General features: G+C 45.0%; 1 protein-coding gene and 1 non-coding gene across 2 annotated transcripts in view; both read right to left on the bottom strand.

Annotated features, from left to right (window-relative positions):
• Nucleotides 1–21,956, bottom strand: part of LOC126187963 (cytotoxic granule associated RNA binding protein TIA1) — a 1,542,843-nt gene that overhangs the window by 189,044 nt on the left and 1,331,843 nt on the right. The window lies entirely within an intron of this gene.
• On the bottom strand, nucleotides 19,596–19,669 carry Trnat-ugu (transfer RNA threonine (anticodon UGU)). The gene has a single exon. It is a non-coding gene; the product is annotated as a tRNA-Thr (tRNA).

Here is a 21,956-nt window from a genome sequence, read left to right as displayed (position 1 = left end):
GAGAGGCTCCTACATTGTGAGGAAGTAACAGTGTGGTGCGGATTAACCCGATTATGCGGGAAAATGGACACACTGTGAGTGTCAGAAGGATGGGGCTACATCCCATACCTGAAGACTACCCATGGCTTTTCTAAAGCGATACTTTCCACGCCGCCTTACTTCTTTGCGTGGGTATGCATGCCCTCCTCGATCTCCATATCTTTCTTCGTGCGTTTATTTCTTAGGGGGCTACCTGAAATGTTCAAATGTGTGTGAAATCTTATGGGACTAAACTGCTAAGGTCATCAGTCCCTAAGCTTACACACTATTTAACCTAAATTATCCTAAGGACAAACACACACACCCATGCCCGAGGGAGGACTCGAACCTCCGCCGGAACCAGCCGCACAGTCCATGACTGCAGCGCCTGAGACCGCTCGGCTAGTCCCGCGCGGCGGCTACCTGAAATCTACACTGAAAATCCACGGACTCTTCAAGCACTTTCAGAAGTCATTACTTGAGAAATTCGAGAAATTCCGCTTGCTAGGTGTATGGCCATTTTTCACTCGCCTGCAACAGTTTCCCTTGCTAGGAGTATGGCCACATTTCACTCGCCTCCAGTAATGTCAGGAGAAGAACGGCCGCCCTTGGATGATTTCATTTTTCGCACCTGAACTGCAATGCATTTTTGTTTGTGCTTTATATTTATTAAGTGGCACTGTACTTGTAATATTTGAGAATTCTAAACTCTGAAATTTATTAAAAAGAGAGATGTGTTATAATGTTATATACCGAATGTTATAATGTTAATAATAATGTTATATACATGTTATAATAATAATGTTATATACCGAACCGTATGCAATAAGAAAATTTCGCCCGCATCTCGTGGTCGTGCGGTAGCGTTCTCGCTTCCCACGCCCGGGTTCCCGGGTTCGATTCCCGGCGGGGTCAGGGATTTTCTCTGCCTCGTGATGGCTGGGTGTTGTGTGCTGTCCTTAGGTTAGTTAGGTTTAAGTAGTTCTAAGTTCTAGGGGACTGATGACCATAGATGTTAAGTCCCATAGTGCTCAGAGCCATTTGAACCATTTTTTAAGAAAATTTCGCCATACTGATGTCTCAGACTAGTTCTCCGAACCAGGTCACATGGGGGATACGGGCGCTGTGAAAATAGCCGTTTAGGATCTATTGACGCTAGTAATTACTGTGTTTCATTCGTGTTTACTCCAGTGCGTGAGTCAAAACACAGAAGTACACACATTTCAGAGCGATATGAGGTGGGACAAGCATGTAATGGCAGTTGTGGGGAAGGCAGATAGTCGTCTTCGGTTCATTGGTAGGAGTTTGGGAAGATGTGGTTCATCTGTAAAGGAGACCGCTTATAAAACACTAATACGACCTATTCTTGAGTACTGCTCGAGCGTTTGGGATCCCTATCAGGTCGGATTGAGTGAGGACATAGAAGCAATTCAGAGGCGGGCTGATAGATTTGTTGCTGGTAAGTTTGATCATCACGCGAGTGTTACGGAAATGCTTCAGGAACTCGGGTGGGAGTCTCTAGAGCAGGGGCGGGCAGGAATCCTGCACGTGTGCGGTGCACTTGCACGCGTGCAGTTAACAGGTGCTGCGTGCACACAGGGGCAAGCTGGCCACCCGCTTACCTCCCCTCCCGACCATACCTCTGTCCACTCCTTCCTCTGTAATGCGTTTTGTTTTTCTAGCTTGCTTTACTAAATGATGGAATGAGGTTAGCAGGAGTGCTTGAAATAAATCATGGTTTGAAAGAGTACCTATTAACTATGATACGTTTTATTTAATTATCACAGGTTGAGTTTACAATACGTTTAATATCTGGAACAAAATTTCTGCATACAGACAAACGCAAACAGTTACATAAATTTTCATCACTTATGTTTGCTCTTAACCGAGGCTAATTAATTCAGCAAATGGTTTTCCAGCTCTCACTATATTAAGCGCAATTTTATAGCTCGCACGTACCGCTGGGCTATTATTGTTGTCGTCCTGAAAAATTGAAAACAGTGCTCCATAAAATGTTAAATCAGTTAGATGAGAGACATAACGAGAGAAAGTCGCAGATCTCTCGTGACAACGGCAACTAGGACAGATGCATCTAATATCGTCAGGTCGCTCTTCTTAAGTTCAGTCAATTTCCCCATCCGCTCAGAATCCGACAATAAATTGTACTCGTCCTAGTGAAATTTATTATAATGGCCTTCAATACTAAACTTCCGCTGACCAGCGATAATACTGCCACATATTAAACATTTCGAATTTTCACGTCTTTGCACAAGGAAAAAATGATTCTCCCATTACTTTTTAAAAGATAACAAATCTCCACGTCTCCGTTTCCTTGATTCACTCTGCATTTTCCGGTTCTTGAAATACAACGTTCACTACGTAGTGGTCGCTTCGCATCAACGTCCGCGGCTTAGCCTGGTACTACACTGCCGCAACCTGCCAGCTGTCGCCACTGCCCCTTTCGACGATTGCACGCGAGCAGCACACGTGCAGCGCTGTGCGCTCACGAGCCGCGTGCAACGTTTGCCCGCGCCCCTGCTCCAGAGGAAAGGAGGCGTTCTTTTCGTGAATCGCTGCTGAGGATATTTAGAGAACCAGCATTTGAGGCTGACTGCAGTACAATTTTACTGCCGCCAACTTATATTTCGCGGAAAGACCACAAATATAAGATAAGACAGATTAGGGCTCGTACAGAGGCATATAGGCAGTCACTTTTCCCTCGTTGTGTTTGGGAGTGGAACAAGGATAGAAGATGCTATAGTTCAATTCTTTTATCTTGGCGGTTCGCGTATGCCCGCCCAGACGCGGGAGATTGCTGCGTTGCCAGTTGTACGCGCCAAGAGAAGCAGCGCCATAGTACAGTTCGCAAACTTACGTTTAGGGGGGAGCGCGCAGTTTATGAAGTAAAGCCACCACAATCGCATTAACCCTTTCGCTGCTACAGAGACGAGCTTCCCACATTCCGCGATGTGCGCGATTTTGTCATCATTGCATTGCTCGCCTGTGCAGACACATGGTGTTTCGACTGCTTTGACACACTTTATTATTCGATTTCATAAAAACTATTTGGCCAAAAAATTTGATTTTTCCACATCTTCTTGACTGATACCTTCCCCCCATTAACGACTTAATTTTGTTTCGATGTTCAACGCAGTTATTTTGCAGCATTAGATGTAGTAAACCATTGAACGAAATTTTGAAGAGTTTGCGAGAGGTAAAAGTCCATAGCGTATACTTTCCATATGGTCGACTTTAGTTGCCACTAGAAATTTCAAAAAATTACATTCAAACGAATGAAATTCATGAAGTAAGATACTTCGATATTGTTTTTAAACAAAGAAATATTAAGCACTGAACAAGGTTTGAACTCAGAACCTTTCTCTTTGCAGCCATACACTTTAACCATTACACTAACGCAACTTGTCATTCCATGTAGCTCCCGGAGGACTTTAAAATGTCACGCAAATTACCGACAAACACTGTTGGTATGACTATGAATTACTCACGTTTCGTCGAAGTACAATAGGAAATAAGAATTACCGCTGTTCTTTATTGCGAAAAAGCGGTTAGTGAGAATGATACAAACACCTTTCCTTGCTATCGTCTGAATTAGCAGGCTTATTGCTTGTTTGGTTTAATTAATTAATAGAATATGAAGCAACTATAAAGAAAGCTTTTTCCAAACTTTCTATAAAAGAAAGTCTGCTATCAAGACATTGCTTTTGTTCAATTACTTTCTTTATGACTGAACCTTTCTAAAACTGAAGACACTCGTCCGTGCTCTGCACTGCAGTCGAGCTCTGACAACGTCGTTCTCTGTTCATTGGCTGACTGTGTTTTGTGACGTCAGATGCGCAGAACGAACCTAAACTCGGCCGCCGTCACAAATGACGCGCACTTTAATTGTGGTACGAGGTACCTCCGCCACACACCGTATGGTGGATTGCGGAGTATGTATGTAGACGTAGATGTAGATGTAGACTAGCCACCACAGTAAATTTATGCACTGTCCGAAGTTTTGGATTGCTTATTGAAAGAGCTCGGTTCGTTCTTCCTGGAAGCACCGAGGAATGAGGTTCGGCGAGGGTCGAAGTAGTGACCGGCGACCGGCGCGTATCACCCCGCCTTTCACAAAACGTCGCTGCCCTCCATCGCCGGGGTCGCAGGAGAGGGCTGGGGGGGGGGGAGGGGACCGGAGGGGGGCACAGTTTTGATAAGCGGCCTCCCTCCCTCAGAAAGAGCCTTCTCGTGTTTGTTTGTCGGCGGGCATGTTGCCAAGCAACGAGCGCCGCGCAGCTCCGCCCGGGGGAGCTTTTCCTCTCGGAGCAGGGGGTTGGTGGTGGGGGCGGGGTGAGGGGTGAGGGGTGGGGGTAGGACGTCCTGGGAGGATGAAGAGCGTCTAGACGCGAGATTTGTGGAGGCTGAAGGATTTGCGAGCTCCGGCTACGGGAGGTGGCTCCGTCCATTGTGAGGCCCGGGATATAAAACCTGCGGTCCCCTCTCCCCCCCCCCCACTCCTATTATGGAGATAATTAACGAACGGGGGGACGGCGGTCGCGGCTTTGGGGTGGGTTCGCGGGGGTCGAGTCGCAGGCAGCCGGCTCAAATTCGTTAGTGCACATGCCGCTCCCGCTGGAACAAAGGGTTTTAATTTGCGTTGTCCGACATCCGAGCACAATACAGCCTATACCGCACCATCGGCAAATAGGTAGCGGCATGTACGCGATACTGTGGGGGAAATTGCTGGTGCCTGGGAGTAACGTCAGGCTGAAAACGGAGATTTTAGCTGGAACGCCTGCCGAGATTTTCTTAGTTCAAATAAAGCGAAGTGGCGCAGACGGCGAGACACTGGACTATCATTCGATAGATCCGGTTTCGGTGCCTCGTCCATTCAACCAGATGCAGGGTTTTCGAGTTTTCCCTAAAATCTGTTTAAGGCAAAGGCTAAGATGGTCCCTTGGAAAGGACTTGTTTACTTCCTTTCCGGTTCTCAAACATTCCGATCTCGACCACATTCTCTGATGATCTCGTCGCGAACTGTACATTAAACTGTAATCCTCCTCTCTCAGTTTTCATTAGTTGAGAGGCGACAAGTGAAACGAAAACATTGAAATATCAATGCCGTGCGTAATTATGTGACAAATTAAAATTGTGTACCGGAGAGGGACTCGAATTTGTACCTTTGCCTGTCGCGGCCAAGTGCTCTGTCGTTTACGACCCGTCTGCACAGCTTTACTTCCGCCATTACCTCGTCTTCTACTTTCCTGACTACACAGAAATTCTCCTGTATTCCTCTTCGAACTAGTACACCTGGAAGAGAAACCAATTTTATCACCAGCAAAAGGGGAAACATAACCTGCCTCGTATTTGGTCTACTGTGAATAGGCACCTGTGATCAACACTAACTCAAGGAATGTAATCACGCTGCTCTCCACCCGAAAACAATGGCGTGAATCATCGATACGCTTAGTCCGAAAATAAACAAGTCACTGACGCAGGAAATTGCCGTATTTACATTTATCAACAGTCTCAGCCCTCATGATACCGTCCTTACTACACAGTCCCTGCGCGGACGCAAACTGCAGTTATACACTTTGTAAGTAGGCTGTTTATGTTTTCTTATTGGCAACGTTACGTAGCGCTCTATATGAAAATCACTGGCTGTGCTGTGTGCAGTCTGTGGCTAGTTTGCATTGTTGTCTGCCATTGTAGTGTTGGGCAGCTGCAGCTGGATGTGAACAGCGCGTAGCGTTGCGCAGTTGGAGCTGAGCCGCCAGCAGTGGTGGATGTGGGGAGAGAGATGGCGGAGTTTAGAAATTTGTTACACTGGATATTATGAACTGCTATATATATTATGACTATTAAGGTAAATACATTGTTTGTTCTCTATTAATATCTTTCATTTGCTAACTATCCCTATCAGTAGTTAGTGCCTTCTGTAGTTTGAATCTTTTATTTAGCTGGCAATAGTGGCGCTCGCTGTATTGCAGTAGTTCGAGTAATGAAGATTTTTGTGAGGTAAGTTATTTGTGAAAGGTATAGTTTAATGTTAGTCAGGGCCATTCTTTTGTAGGGATTTTTGAAAGTCAGATTGCGTTGCGCTAAATAATATTGTATGTCAGTTTAAGCACAGTCTTGTACAATTGTTCAAAGGGGACGTTTCAACTTGACGATAAACACATTAAAACAAGTGTTCCTCATGGCCACCATTCGTGCGAAGGTGGGCTTCAACGTGTTTCCTCTTCGACGGCAGTACATTTTTAATAATCCCAGGCCTGTTTCGAACGAATTAACAATCACACGCAATACGTTTCTGGAGATAGACACTGGCGACTGGGCTGGAATACGCCAAACCTATTAAATATTCTCACACAAGAAATCCGACGAGTTCAAGTCACGGGACGTGGGACGCCATGGTACCGACGAGCCACGACGGATACACTCGATGTCGAAACGCCTTGTACCAGTGCTTTGGTATCTAGAGTGAAGATAAACGAGGGCAGTCAATTACTTTGTAGTTTACGTCCCACTTGCGATGTTTAGAAATAAAAGTAGACATTAACAGTATTGTAACACTGATATGACTGCACTAGTGAATACGTCGTACCGAGAAACTATTCGCTTTCGGGCTTATTTCTATTGCCGGCCGCTGTGGCCGAGCGGTTCAAGGTGCTTCAGTCCGGAACCGCGCTGCTGCTACGGTCGCAGGTTCGAATCCTGCCTCGGGCATGGGTGTGCGTGATATCCTTAGGTTAGTTAGGTTTAAGTAGTTCTAAGTCTAGGAGACTGATGGCCCGCATCTCGTGGTCGTGCGGTAGCGTTCTCGCTTCCCACGCCCGGGTTCCCGGGTTCGATTCCCGGCGGGGTCAGGGATTTTCTCTGCCTCGTGATGGCTGGGTGTTGTGTGCTGTCCTTAGGTTAGTTAGGTTTAAGTAGTTCTAAGTTCTAGGGGACTTATGACCACAGCAGTTGAGTCCCATAGTGCTCAGAGCCATTTGAACCATTTTTTTAGGAGACTGATGACCTCAGATGTTAAGTCTCCTAGTGCAGGAGTACCGGGCTGCCTAAGACTCAGGCGCAACCTATTTATGCTTAGACTCCCAGAGAGGGCGCACTGGACAAGTATTATATTACATCTCCACTTCACATCGGAAGAAAAGTTGTCAAGTAGACATCCATTAGCCAAACTCAGCAGTTAGCTATGTAGTACCTCAAGACGTGAGGATAGTGGCGTAGGACTCCTCTACAGCCGCTAACAAGAAGAACCAAAAATGAATATTACGACAGTGACGTTAGTCATAAATCACTGCATCTAGGAGAATATCAGAATTGTAGATAGCCACGTGCAAGTGAACGGGGAAATGTATTTACACACACAATCTTCGTATTATGGACAAGTTCTGTAAAATATTATATTGATAAATCATTGTAAATGATTTTTGGTCTATGTTGCCATCTATTTTCACGCCCTGTGACGACGCTGTATAGTCCCGCGTGCAAGCCAGCCAACTCAAAATAGCTAGTACTTTCCGTGTTGGAGGGACCTCTTCCTGTGACATTCATGTTTGATACCAAGTCCTTTTGGTGACTGAAACAATCTTTTCACGAGGGTTTGCAAGTAACTGCAGAAACGACGGAGTAGATGAGCTTCAGCACTCTTGCCGATAACAATAAAGCTGAACAGTTAACCAATGTCCTACTTAGCCTAACCAACTAGAAGTTAAGGTAAAACATTACAATAGATAAAAACTGTTATTAGGCTGATTTTTTTCAATCACGAATATTTCGCTAAACATGCTATAATTTTAAAACTCAATAAAGTAAGGCCCTGCTGAAGATGGCAAAAAACTACCGAATTTTTAAAAAATAGGATATCAATGCAGGAATATTTTGTGGCTTTCATAAACAAGGGAATCCATTTCCCATAACTGGTTCTGCAAACACGGCTGCCGCTAGAGCATGAAAAAGTAACGAATGATGATTTCTGTACGACCTGTATTAATACGGTTGTCTTCAAAGTTAGCTACTAAATTTTATTCGACAATTTAAGGCTACCTATTTTTTGAGCTGTTCATACCCAAGTACGTGTCTACCAACAACATTTGAAAGACATTTTATTTTGAAAAGGGAAACAAATAAATCACATATTATTCTTATTCAGGTGGTATTTTCTCATTTATACTAAGCTGTCTGAACAAAGAAATCTCTCCGAATGAAAACAACTTTTTTCTTTATCGACCACTTGTGATTTCCATATTCGTCTCTGCTGCTGCCGGCTGGAATGGAAACATTAAAACGGAAGAATTATAAAACGATTCGTTCCACTCGCTCCTGGCAGTTAATTAAACTGAAGGAATTAATTAAATGGATTCCTAAAACTAAATGTAAAATTAATTACGTCAGATCCGGCGCCTGTAACTCCCGGAAGGAAGGAAGCTCCACCGTTCCCTTCTGTTCGTCATTGAGATCATTTATGCAGTGCTGGAAATAAACATTCGCGATGAGCAGTGCAGATGAATGCGTCTTATTCCGTTCTGTCGCGCGAGGAGGGGCGCAAACCGATATCACAAGAATCCCCGGGATTTAAAACTGCATTTTCAGATCTGTGCTTCTAGAATTTCGCCTCATTAGTGGTCTTCACCGTTTGTTTGATTAGTAAAGTCTTTGAACACGCTTTTTTTCTTTGGATTTATTATTGTTTCCCTTCTTAGCGGACGTGATGTGTAAAAACGAAAGGAAGATGGTTTAATGTCCCGTCGACGAACTGATTATTAGAGACAGAACGCAGTCTTGGATAGGAACAGGACACAGAGGGAGATAATACGTATTTTCAAAGATGTTATACCCTCAGTTTTCTTAATGAGTTTAGGGAACCCATAGAACATCTACATCTGGACAGCCGGAAAAGATCTGAACCCACTGCTCCACAATCCAAGTACGGCGCCGCAGTACAAGTGCGCTTTCTCGATCTCTTACACGCTTCATTTAGTTTTGTACTTTGTGTGATATGTTTAACATTTAAACATCTGGGTTACAGTTTGAAACGTCCTGATGTGTTGCCGTACAGCCTACAGCGTCAACAGCCTATTGAGGATCTGTCGACATTTCGAACGTTGTATTGTTTAAGTATTAGCAAATACTTTACAGGTGCACAATGCTTTTGACGTTTTCAGAGTGGTCAATTGAAGCAGGAGGAGTAGTGTAACGTATTCAATGGATGTTCATAACTGAAAGCAAAATGTTTAGTTTAGAGGATCCTGAAACAACCATGAAATTTTCGCCTCCTATGTGATGACTCCACCTGTAGCGGAAGAAGTAAACTGGGACGTCTGTCTTCAGGCGCGTGAAAGATTTCCCGGGCAAAGTTTATAAGGGACGATCAAAAAATTTCTGTTCGACGGCCGTACAGTCCAGAAACGGTACGCCAATCAGAAAAAAACCGTCGTGCGCATTGGGGGCAATCATCCCACCGACAGACCATGTTAAAGATACCCGTTTGGTAACACACCATGTCTTGCTGCATGAAGAAGTTAGTAACTGCCTGTTGCACTTCCTCGCCCGACAGGATTCTCCGACTCTTCAAGGCGTGATAATCCCATGGGGAGCGATCAAGACTGTATGGCGCCTGCTCGAGTGTCACTCACGTGAAGCGGCGTAACTTCGGCGTTACATTTCCGATTTGGGGACTTGCGTTATCATGAAGCATATTTACAATAAGACTGACGTAGGACTGACTCGTGATAACACACGCAATATCAATGGGGACGGGGGTGTGTTTTATGCCTCCCTTTTGAAGATGTTGTAATCTAGTCAGCTACATTATATTAAAATGTTGAAAAAATATTTATTGTTTTTAACGATTCCATTTATGTTTTAAATTTTTATTTTAAACTTAAACCGAAAATTTAAGTTTCAGTAGCAGATGTCACTTCCCGCAGTGAAAGATATATCCATTATTTACAGGTTCAGGAACATATATAGACATCAATATCTCTTTCAAAAGTAGGTTTAGAGTAAAAGCCAACAACGCCTGAGCGAAATCTGCATTTTTAAAATTGTTTTTGTAGTGAAGATGCTGGAAATAGCAACCGTTCACGTCAACGCAGCGCTGTGTTCGATTCGTTAAACGGTGAGGCATACCGTCGGCATCACGTGACGAATGGTGGTGCCCTCTACGCGCTCTATAAATGCGAGAGTATCTGGACCCTCAGCGGCTGTAGCCGGACGACCTCAGAAGATGTCTCCCGCAGATGGAGACGAAACGTTATGTGGAAATTTCATACATCGACCACGGCCTCTCAGCCTGGAAGTTTGAACTGAAGATTATACAAGTGATGTTAGCCACCGTTCACTGTAGTTAGGATGACACTAACTTTTAAAGACATATCAGTGCAAGTGAATATTCAACTAAATTGTCAGGTGGTGGAAGGGGTTGAAGGAGGGGGAGGGGTACTTTCTCTTCCTACCACATTTATATGTTTGACGCCAAGCGCGTTTGGTGAATGCAATACGAAAGTCTGACGTAAGGTGGATGGGTAACATAACACTTGTCATGTTTGCCCTCTCTGATGTCTAAAAAATGGTTCAAATGGCTCTGAGCACTATGGGACTTAACTGCTACGGTCATCAGTACCCTAGAACTTAGAACTACTTAAACCTAACTAACCTAAGGACAGCACACAACACCCAGCCATCACGAGGCAGAGAAAATCCCTGACCCCGCCGGGAATCGAACCCGGGAACCCGGGCGTGGGAAGCGAGAACGCTACCGCACGTCTCTGATGTCTGACCTTATCTGTGTTGCTCTGGAGTCGTAAGCAGCTCGGCGTTCTTCTGTATAGGCTGTGTCCCCTGTCTTCTGGAGGGCACAAGTCGTACATCAAAGCAGACGAGTGGTATCGATACATTCAATAAGTCTGACGTAAGGTGGATGGGTAACATAACACTTGTCATGTTTGCCCTCTCTGATGTCTGACCTTATCTGTGTTGCTCTGGAGTCGTAAGCAGCTCGGCGTTCTTCTGTATAGGCTGTGTCCCCTGTCTTCTGGAGGGCACAAGTCGTACATCAAAGCAGAGGAGTGGTATCGATACATTCAATAAGTCTGACGTAAGGTGGATGGCTAACATAACATTTGTCATGTTTGCCCTCTCTGATGTTTGACCTTATCTGTGTTGCTCTGGAGTCGTAAGCAGCTCGGCGTTCTTCTGTATAGGCTGTGTCCCCTGTGTCCCATATCTTCTGGAGAGCACAAGTCGTACATCAAAGCAGACGAATGGTATCGATACATTCAATACTTGCACAGAAGCTGCTGTAAAAATGGGAGTCGAGAAATTTTTGGGAACGACAAACAAGCGTTCTTGTATAAAACCGGACTGCTGCCGTTTCGAGTCTGTTCGCAGCTCTATGTGGGAAGTGATGTCCTCGGATGTGGTACTTGCAAACTCGGCGTCAGTTCCCGAGAACGTGCAGGTATGGAGAAGTCGTTCCTCGGCCCAGACTGTGCCGGCCCGGTACGTAACAAGTAGAGAGCGGCGGACGGCGGTGTTTGCGGTGACCCACATAGCAGGCGATGATATCGCGGCTGGCGCGGCGGCGTGTCACGAGATTTGCAGGCCCGTGCCGGCCCGCGCGGTCACGCGACGACGCAGCAAAAACAGCCCGCCGCCGCGACCGCATCGGATTCCGCTAATTACGGGCGCGCCTGCGGCTGCGGTGACGCCGGTCCTAGGCACGGCCGGGCGCGCGGCGTACTTTCTCATTACGACGGACCGGCTCTTCCCAGCGCCTCGGCCACCGGCCGCCGGGGCGTTACTCTCGGGGGCCCCTTGTAACGCCGCCAGCACACGCGTCAAGTAGAGCGAGTGTAAACAGCTACAGCCAACTGCGACTCAACAAGTCGGCGGATAACTTAACACGCACTGTATCGCCACGAGTCTCCGGGTCCCCAGTGAACGCTCCACGTGACATCAGAGTGTTCGTTACAGTATGCAGTGTATACGTTGTGTTGTGCTCTCTACTACCTCGTTCTCGTCTGGTGATGGCTATCCATGAGTCCCTGCATACTCTTGCGCGTTGCGGCCGCTCTGTGGTCTTTGTGTGGACCCCCGGTCACGTTGGTATCCCAGGCAATGAACATGTTGACCGCCTAGCCAAACAAGCCACCAGTGAACCCACCCTGGACATTGGCCTCCCGGAGAATGATTTGCGGGCAGTCTTCCGCCGCGAAGTTCTCTCGCTTTGGGACACTCAGTGGCGCAATCTGCCCACGCCAAACAAACTCCGGTCTCTCAAGGCGACGACGCGTGTGTGGCACTCGCAGAGATTCAGTTGTTCTTTGTCGGCTCCGCATTGGCCACACCCGACTGTCTCACAGTTATTTACTGCGTCGTGAGGACCCGCCTCTCTGTCGCTGTGGGGCGGTTTTGACAGTGGTGCACATTTTATTAACTTGTCCGCTTTTAACTGTGCTCAGGCAGACATTTGCGCTGCCTGATACGCTCCCTGCCCTTTTACTAGATGACTCTGCCATGGTGGACTTAGTTTTGCGTTTTATTCGGGCAGGGGGTTTTTATCGTTTAATCTGAGTGTTCATGCTTTTTTTTTTGTTGATTCTGGCTTTTAGCCTCTGATTTTAATCTGAGTTTTTAATGTGTTCTTGGTGGTTGGCTTTTCCTCTTTTTTTTCTCTATGGTCGGCCAACCACCGTCACTCTCTGTGTGTTTTAATTTGTTTTGTCTGATCTCTGTCGGATTCTTTCTTGAATCGTGTCGTCTGACGTCTTTCCTGATGTTCGTTTTTCTTCTCTTTGGGCGGTTTTAATTTCTTTGGAAAAAGGGACCGATGACCACCGCAGTCTGGTCCCTTTAATCCCGCAAACGAACCAACCACTACTAACGGCTGCACCAGCATGGCGTTCTGGAACTACTACACAAATAAATTATATACGACAATGATAAAAGCTGAAAAAAATGAATTAAAATTGTCCAGTGTCCTCCCCAGCACAAATTTCACATCTTTCGGCTTATTTTCCCCTTCTTAGATAGTCACTATTGCCGAGGCTCTCCAGCACTGGAATAGCACCCCAGCATTGGACGTAATGGGGAAATCCTGTAGCTCAGGTGTAGGTTATGTGTATAAGCTATAATTAAATTAAATAAGCAGTAAAGAAACAAAAGAAAAATTCGGAGTAGGAATTAAAATCCATGGAGAAGAAACAAAAACTTTGAGGTTTGCCGATGACATTGTAATTCTGTCAGAGACAGAAAAGGACCTGGAAGAGCAGCTGAACGGAATGCACAGAGTCTTGAAAGGGGGATATAAGATGAACTTCAACAAAAGCAAAACGAGGATAATGGAATGTAGTCGTATTAAATCGGGTGATGCTGCGGGAATTAGATTAGGAAATGAGACGCTTAAAGTGGTAAATGAGTTTTGTGGTGTCACCGCCAGACACCACACTTGCTAGGTGGTAGCCTCTAAATCGGCCGCGGTCCGTTAGTATACGTCGAACCCGTGTGTCGCCATTATCAGTGATTGCAGACCGAGCGCCGCCACACGGCAGGTCTAGTCTAGAGAGACTCCGCAGCACTCGCCCCAGTTGTACAGCTGACTTTGCTAGCGATGGTTCACTGTCTACATACGCTCTCATTTGCAGAGGCGACAGTTTAGCATAGCCATCAGCTACGTCATTTGCTACGACCTAGCAAGGCGCCATATTCAGTTACTATAAGTTCTTCAAGATCTGAACAGATAATATTGTGAATCATGTACCGTCAAGAGCGACGTTCATCATTAATGGATTAAAGTTAAGTATGAAACTAATTACGTTCGCTTTCTGAATTCTCATTCCTTCTCATGTTCCAGGCCTCATGTCAGTATAGTTCTTCCTTCCTCACGCCAGCCTGCGTGAGCTAAAACGCTGCATTTCGGCCTCCATTCGTAACACGGTGTTGGCTCTTCTGCCAACACATCAAGTTTTGCTGTTTCGGGAGCAAAATAACTCACGATGGTCGAAGTATAGAGGATATAAAATGTAGACTGGCAATGGCAAGAAAAGCGTTTCTTAAGAAGAGAAATTTGTTAACATCGAGTATAGATTTAAGTGTCAGGAAGTCGTTTCTAAAAGTATTTGTATGGAGTGTAGCCATGTATGGAAATGAAACGTGGACGATAAATAGTTTGGACAAGAAGAGAATAGAAGCTTTCGAGATGTGGTGCTACAGAAGAATGCTGAAGATTAGGTGGGTAGATCACATAACTAATGAAGAGGTATTGAATAGAACTGGGGAGAAGAGGAGTTTGTGGCGCAACTTGACTAGAAGAAGGGATCGGTTGGTAGGACATATTCTGAGGCATCAGGGATCACCAATTTAGTATTGGAGGGCAGCGTGGAGGGTAAAAATCGTAGAGGGAGACCAAGAGATGAATACACTAAACAGATTCAGAAGGATGTAGGTTGCAGTAGGTACTGGCAGATGAAGAAGCTTGCACAGGATAGAGTAGCATGGAGAGCTGCACCAAACCAGTGTCTGGACTGAAGACCACAACAAGAAGCTGAAAGATGTCAACTGAAATTTGTGTTGGGGAGGGCATTGGACTTGGGTAGTCTATGCCGCATTGTTAGCTACAATGGTGCAGTGTAATGGCTAGCATTCCTGCCTAGTAAGCGAGGAGACCTGGGTTCAAGTCTTGGCCGATGCACAAATTTCAATTCATTTCTTCAGCTATCATCATCGTAGATGTCCGCCCCCGGTAGCTGAGTGGTCAGCGCGACGGACTGTCAACCCTAAGGGTACGGGTTCGATTCCCGGCTCGGTCGGAGATTTTCTCCGCACGGGGACTGGTGTTGTGTTGTTCTAATCGTTATCATTTGATCTCCATCGACGCGCAAGTCGCCGAAGTGGCGTCAAATCGAAAGACGAAAGACTTGCACCAGGCGAGCGGTCTACCCGACGGGAGGCCCTCCTCACACGCCATTGTTATTATTATCGTAGATAAAGATGAGACTCAAATGTCTCGAGGAAAATTTAATTATAAGACAAGATAAGTTAGTTCAAATTCAAAAACTCTTATTTACTACAACTCAAAAAAATCCTTTGCCGTGATCTCTGGTACGCAAGCACACAAAATGGACAAAAACGCCCCTTAGTAAACATCCTCAACAGACGAAGTCAGCATTTGCTAGGCAGAACGAAGACTGTGGTGGGGCCAATAACAGGCTGTTTACTAATGCGGTTTTTTCCAGTATGGCGTCCCCACGGCACTTGCTGGTAACATCGTTACTGCTACTCCAGCTCGATCCGGAGTAGAACCACAACTGCCTCTGCGGCACTCGAGTCAGAGGTTGTGACACTGCAGAGATCGCGACACTATATCCTCGTGATTCGCTGCCTCTGTCAAAGATAAACAGCTCGTCGCCCGTTGGCTCTCTTAGCTAGATGATGTCGTCTTAGTTTCCGGGTTGTGTTCGTGGTCGTTACGGCAAAATAGTCCATCCGCTGTACGCGACGCCGTGAGCAGCGTCCGAGGCTGGCACTGCCGCCTGCGGGTGTGCAACCCGGAACACAAAAGTGCTGGAAGGAATGTCTTTTCGGCAGGGTTGGCTGGGGAATACAACATTATATGAATGCGTGCTGAAAAGTACAGGGCTATTACAAATGATTGAAGCGATTTCATAAATTCACTGTAGCTCCATTCATTGACATATGGTCACGACACACTACAGATACGTAGAAAAACTCATAAAGTTTTGATCTGCTGAAGCCGCACTTCAGGTTTCTGCCGCCAGAGCGCTCGAGAGCGCAGTGAGACAAAATGGCGCCAGGAGCCGAGAAAGCGTATGTCGTGCTTGAAATGCACTCACATCAGGCAGTCATAACAGTGCAACGACAGTTCAGGACGAAGTTCAACAAAGATCCACCAACTGCTAACTCCATTCGGCGATGGTATGCGCAGTTTAAAGCTTCTGGATGCCTCTGTAAGGCGAAATCAACGGGTCGGCCTGCAGTGAGCGAAGAAACGGCTGGACGCGTGCGGGCAAGTTTCACGCGTAGCTCGCGGAAGTCGACGAATAAAGCAAGCAGGGAGCTAAACGTACCACAGCCGACGGTTTGGAAAATCTTATGGAAAAGGCTAAAGCAGAAGCCTTACCGTTTACAATTGCTACAAGCCCTGACACCCGATGACAAAGTCAAACGCTTTGAATTTTCGGCGCGGTTGCAACAGCTCATGGAAGAGGATGCGTTCAGTGCGAAACTTGTTTTCAGTGATGAAGCAACATTTTTTCTTAATGGTGAAGTGAACAGACACAATGTGCGAGCTCGCATCAACGATGCTTTCGAACTCATTGATGGGAACATGCTGCGCCGAGTGTGGGAGGAACTTGATTATCGGCTTGATGTCTGCCGAATCACTAAAGGGGCACATATCGAACATTTGTGAATGCCTAAAAAAACTTTTTGAGTTTTTGTATGTGTGTGCAAAGCATTGTGAAAATATCTCAAATAATAAAGTTATTGTAGAGCTGTGAAATCGCTTCAATCATTTGTAATAACCCTGTAATGCCTCCGAAATTTTTATTCTGTTCTCAATATTGGCTGAGGTATTGCATGTCATGCATATTACTTGGTGGACTTCCCCGCTCTCCTGACGCAAGTTTTACCCATCTGCTGCTAGAGGGCTCCGAATTGTAGCGTGTGACATGGCGGTGTGTGATGTAACTAAGTGAGTGTGTGAGAAATGCCATGTTGTAATTGAGTTTCTTACCGCAACAAACATTCCTCCAATTTAAATGCATAGGAGAATGAAAGTGTATGGTGACATGAGTAATGTGTAACGCTTCGATGTTTGTGCCCGTACTGGAGGAAATATTGGTGCTAACCTCAACGGACGCGACAGATGTCAGAGCGGACGACCGCGCACAGCAATCGATGAGAGTTATCGCAGTAAAGTTGATGACCTTGTCTTCGACAGCGATGAAGCGGTCCAAGCAAGATGATGTAGCGTCTCCATCAACAAAGGCAAACATTCTACAGTGACGGTATAAAGAAACTGGTGTATCATTGGGAAAGAAGCTTTAAGAGCTTACTACAAAAAATTGGAAGCCTTACTTTTCTGCACATCTTTGTATTAGCAAGAAATGCCTGGTGGCATCGTGCTTCGTAGTCCAAGTCAAATTGTAGGCCCCTTTGTATCTGGTTGGGTAACTCAATTCTTAGGTAAGAGGAACAAGACCGTGCCCAGTAAAGCACTGTGTAATGTTACCATGTATTTGTCACCTCAAATTTGACATTACATTTTTATTAATGGGCAAGTGATTAAAATTTTTATGTGTAGATCGGTATATAAATTCTCTCCTGGAACTATTCCCCCTTTGATGAAGCTGTTTGATTATGAAAGAAATTACCCGGAATGGTCCTGAACAAAATTCTACTTCTCTAGCATTTAAAAGGCGCATGTTTTTCTGCTGTCAAACCCTGCGTGCTGTTCACGTGATCGTAGCGTGGGACGCGGGTAGGTACCCACGGAAAGGACGCTAAGTAAGTGTGAGTCTGGCGGTAGCTTCAAACAGACTGACGACAGATGACGTTAGAGTGCGTGCAAAGTATTGCTGAAATTCACATTTGGTACAGAATTCCAGGGCGCAAAAAAGACGCGAGAGTTACAAGTACACTAATGATATAAGCACAGAAGTGATTTCATGGTTCGACAAAAAGTCTAAGATCATTAATCAAGCTTATAAAAGTGGTACTTGTTTTGTATATTAACAGTTGGTGCAGAAAAAGTGAAGTGGAATAAAATGTTACAACTCAAAACGACTAATTGTGGATTTCTTCTTTAATTTAATCAGCTACCCTCAAAACATCACCATGAAAGGAGTGAACCAATGCTCGCCGCCATGTTGCATGTAAATCAGATAACGTTATTGCTCCGAAAAGATATGTTCAATCAAAGAAGACTGATGACATCATACTTTTTAAACACAATGACATTCCGTGCTCGAGAACCAAACATTTCTTTTGTTGTCATATTGGATTATACAAAGATAAAACTACTGTACAAATAAAAAAAAGACATTCGAAAGTGATACATTCGATAAAGTATACTCAAGCTGCAGTAACAGTTTCAAATCGCAGAACTCCGGTGGTAGTATAGCTGTTCAAACCAACCTTAAGGTTGATGACAGGTTTAATTATCAGAAATACTCTTAATTATCAGAAATATGCCTGCGTAAGCATATGCATCAACAATCCTTTTTTGGTATTGCTGACAACGTGCATAGATCGGTGATGAAATTGGTAAGTGGGAGTGAAAATCCTTATGGGAGAGACAGACGAGGCACTCAGCTGGACCCGAGACGGTGTGTGTCTGTGGGAAGGGGGGGAGGGGGGGGGGTAGCGCAGCTGCCAGGAGCTGTTGGCAGACACAGATGAGGCATTTGCCAACCAAGACAAAGGGCGTCTTAGCAACATAGAGCCTGGGTCAGGAGCCAGACTGTGGAAGCTTCCGTGAGAGGGCCACCAATAGCTAGTTGGACAGAGACACGCTAAGTGCATGTTTTGACTCGCTCTCGGGATACAGAAAATTTATGGTATAAAGGTGATTTTCGAACACAGAGCCGATAAATGGACATATCTTATGGACTTGGAGCCTACAGATAGTGGAGAAAATGACAGGTCATATCAAAGGAATGTTTCCTGGGGAAAAAATCCGTACCGAATGTATATGTCTTTAGCACAGGGAAAACAGGGAATTACACAACAGCTATGAAAGTTATTAAGTAATTACAGTGGTGAGTCGACAAACGTGAATTACCACTGTCATCAGTAGGCAAACATATTGTTTCAGAACTGATAGAAAAACTAGAACTACGGACACACTAAAACCTTCTTGTTTACAATAGCCAGACGTACAAACATACAGATACCCACTCAGTGGTGTCCTGTCTGTTCTCTGCTCCCATTTCAAAAGAAGATTTCAAAGGGGAGCTAGGCACAATAAAATTGATCGCCTCAACGAATGACTGTTACCCTATCCGACTGCAACAGATCTTGCATAGGACACAAAAGTTGAAAATTGTACCCCTGTTCTATGCTCCTTTTGCTGCTCCTGCCATTTTCTGTTCTATGTGGTGTACAGCCCAGTACCTACGTATCACACAGTGTAGCCGAAACACTGAAATCCTGCAACTATAGGATTTTGTACCATCTGAGGAACACCACAGCCCATAGAATCTTCAATAGTAAAGATTACTAGACAACAGTGATATATTGCTCAGTTAGCCAGAAACATAGCAGCTAGGTTGGCTGAACATGAACGCAGACGGAAGCAGCAAGATTACAACTCAATATTTGCTGAGCATGTACTGGTTGAGTGTTACAGCCACTAGCCACAGTCCCATGTCCTCTACTTAGCAGACAAAGGCCAAAAATATATATGAAGACAGTAACTGTTCTCGAAAGAACAGATACTGTTGATGACCGTGCAGCTTTTCCCTGGAATAAATGATGACTAACTGAAACCCTCAGCTGCCGACAGGTGTTGTTGATATACCTCGATGTGGACAGCTGAGAATGTGTGCCCCGACCGGGACTCGAACCCGGGATCTCCTGCTTACATGACAGACGCTCTATCCATCTGAGCCACCGAGGACACAGATGAATAGCGCGCTATTCACCTGTTTCTTTCGTCTCAGGCCAGACAACTGAAAAGCCTCCAGGTCAAATGTACATAAAATTTACATAAATTTATGTACATTTGACCTAAATATTAATAGTAAATTTGTATATTTTAGGCTTTGAAAAATTAAGACTATCTTACGCAAGACGCGCGCATCGAGCGCAAAGATGGTGAACAAAATCTAACTAATTTTTATGTCTATATAAGACCTGTGTTTTACATTTTATAGCTAACTTGACAGCGCATGAACCTGTGTTCAGTGTATACCGCCTTTAGGTATGAACTGTATGTATTTCGTGTAAATTCAGTTTGCACTTATTTTTAGGTTTTAGTATAAATTTTCTTTTGTATTGTTTTAGAATCTGGTGTAGGGAGTGGCAACTGACCCTTAACATAGACAAATGTAATGTATTGCGATAACATAGAAAGAAGGATCTTTTATTGTATGATTGTATGATAGCGAAACAAACACTGGTAGTAATTACTTCTGTAAAATATTTGGGAGTATTCGTACTGAACAGTTTGAAGTGGAATGGTGATATAAAATTAATTGTTGGTAAGGCGGGTGCCAGGTTGAGATACATTGGGAGAGTCCTTAGAAAATGTAGTCCGTCAACAAAGGAAGTGGCTTACAAAACACTCGTTCGACCTATACTTGAGTATTGCTCATCAGTGTGGGATTCGTACCAGTTCGGGTTGACAGAGGAGATAGGGAAGATCGAAAGAAGAGTGGTGCGTTTCGTCACAGGGTTATTTGGTAAGCGTGACGGAGATGTTTAGCAAACTCAAGTGGCAGACTCTGTAAGAGATGCGCTCTGCATCGCGGTGTAGCTTGCTGTCCAGGTTTCGAGAGGGTGCGTTTCTGGATGAGGTATCTTATACAGGGTGAAAAGTATTTAAACCGACAAACTCTGGGAGGTTGTAGGGGACATCAAAACAAATATTTTCCCCTTATGTCATTTTTTCCTATGTGGAGTATTTAAACCGGTGGAGGAAGATTTCTCTGGCGGCAAATTAATTAAACCAACAAACACTTTTCCATTTTTTTATGACCAAGAGACATTAACACAGCCCAATTTCTGTTACAGTAGATTTTCAGAAATGCCTCCATTCTGGGAAACGTCGGTCCAGGAATCGATGCACCCGACGACTGAAATGTGCCGGTGCCCCGTCATATTGGAACCACATGCGTTGTCTTGTAGGGAGCAGGACGTCTTCCAGCACTTCTGGCAATGCTCTGGCGAGAAAATTGTAATAGTGCCTGCCATTTAATGGCCTAGGTAGCAGATACAGCCCAATTAAACAGTCCCCAACAACACCGACCCACACATTAACGAAGAACCGCACTTGATGAGCGCTAGTAACTTTGACATGTGGGTTATTCTCACTCCAAACATGCGAATTGAGCATGTTGAAGACTCCATCACACCCGAACGTTGCTTCATCGGTAAACAACACAGAAGATGGAAATGTAGGATGCATTTCATACTGTTCCAGGTACCACTGCGAAAACTGTGCTCTGGGTGGATAATCAACTCGCTCCAGGTTGTGAACAAGTTGTAAGTGAAATGGACGTAACAATTGCTCTCGAAGGACTGTTCCTACATTCGTCTGATTCGTCCCCATGTTACGTTCAATTGCACGAGTGCTGATAGAAGTGCTGCAAGACAGCTTCCTCAAATTGCAGCGCACTTATCGTGCGACGGCGTCCTTGTCCAGGTAATCTGCTAAATGACCCGGTCTCATGCAGACGTTGGTGCTCAGCAGCAAAGGTGCTATGATGCCGGATACGGCGATTAGGATATTGTTGCTGATAAACCAGCTGTGCAGCTCGTCCGTTGTGGTGCGCTACGTAGTACGTAGTACGGCCTCCACCGGTTTAAATAATTCTCATAGGAAAAAATGACATTAGGGGAAAATATTTGTTTTGATGTGCCCTGCAACCTCCCAGAGGTTGTCGGTTTAAATACTTTTCACCCTGTATTGATTCCCCTTACTTATACCTCCCGAGGAGATCACGAATGTAAGATTAGAGAGAGTCGAGCGCGCACGGAGGCTTTCCGGTTGTCGTTCTTCCGGCGAACCATTCGCGACTGGAACAGGAAAGGGAGGAAATGACAGTGGCACGTAAAGTACCCTCCGCCAGACACCGTTGGGTGGCTTGCGTAGTATAAATGTAGATGTGGATGTATGGCCGAAACGGGTTATGACTGTGTCATAAACATGTGATTGCGTCTATAAATAAAGAAAAAATTGCTTC

This window comes from Schistocerca cancellata, chromosome 5 (genome assembly GCF_023864275.1).
Source record: "Schistocerca cancellata isolate TAMUIC-IGC-003103 chromosome 5, iqSchCanc2.1, whole genome shotgun sequence".
Classification (NCBI taxonomy): domain Eukaryota; kingdom Metazoa; phylum Arthropoda; class Insecta; order Orthoptera; family Acrididae; genus Schistocerca; species Schistocerca cancellata.
This window is presented reverse-complemented; position numbering and strand designations above follow the sequence as displayed.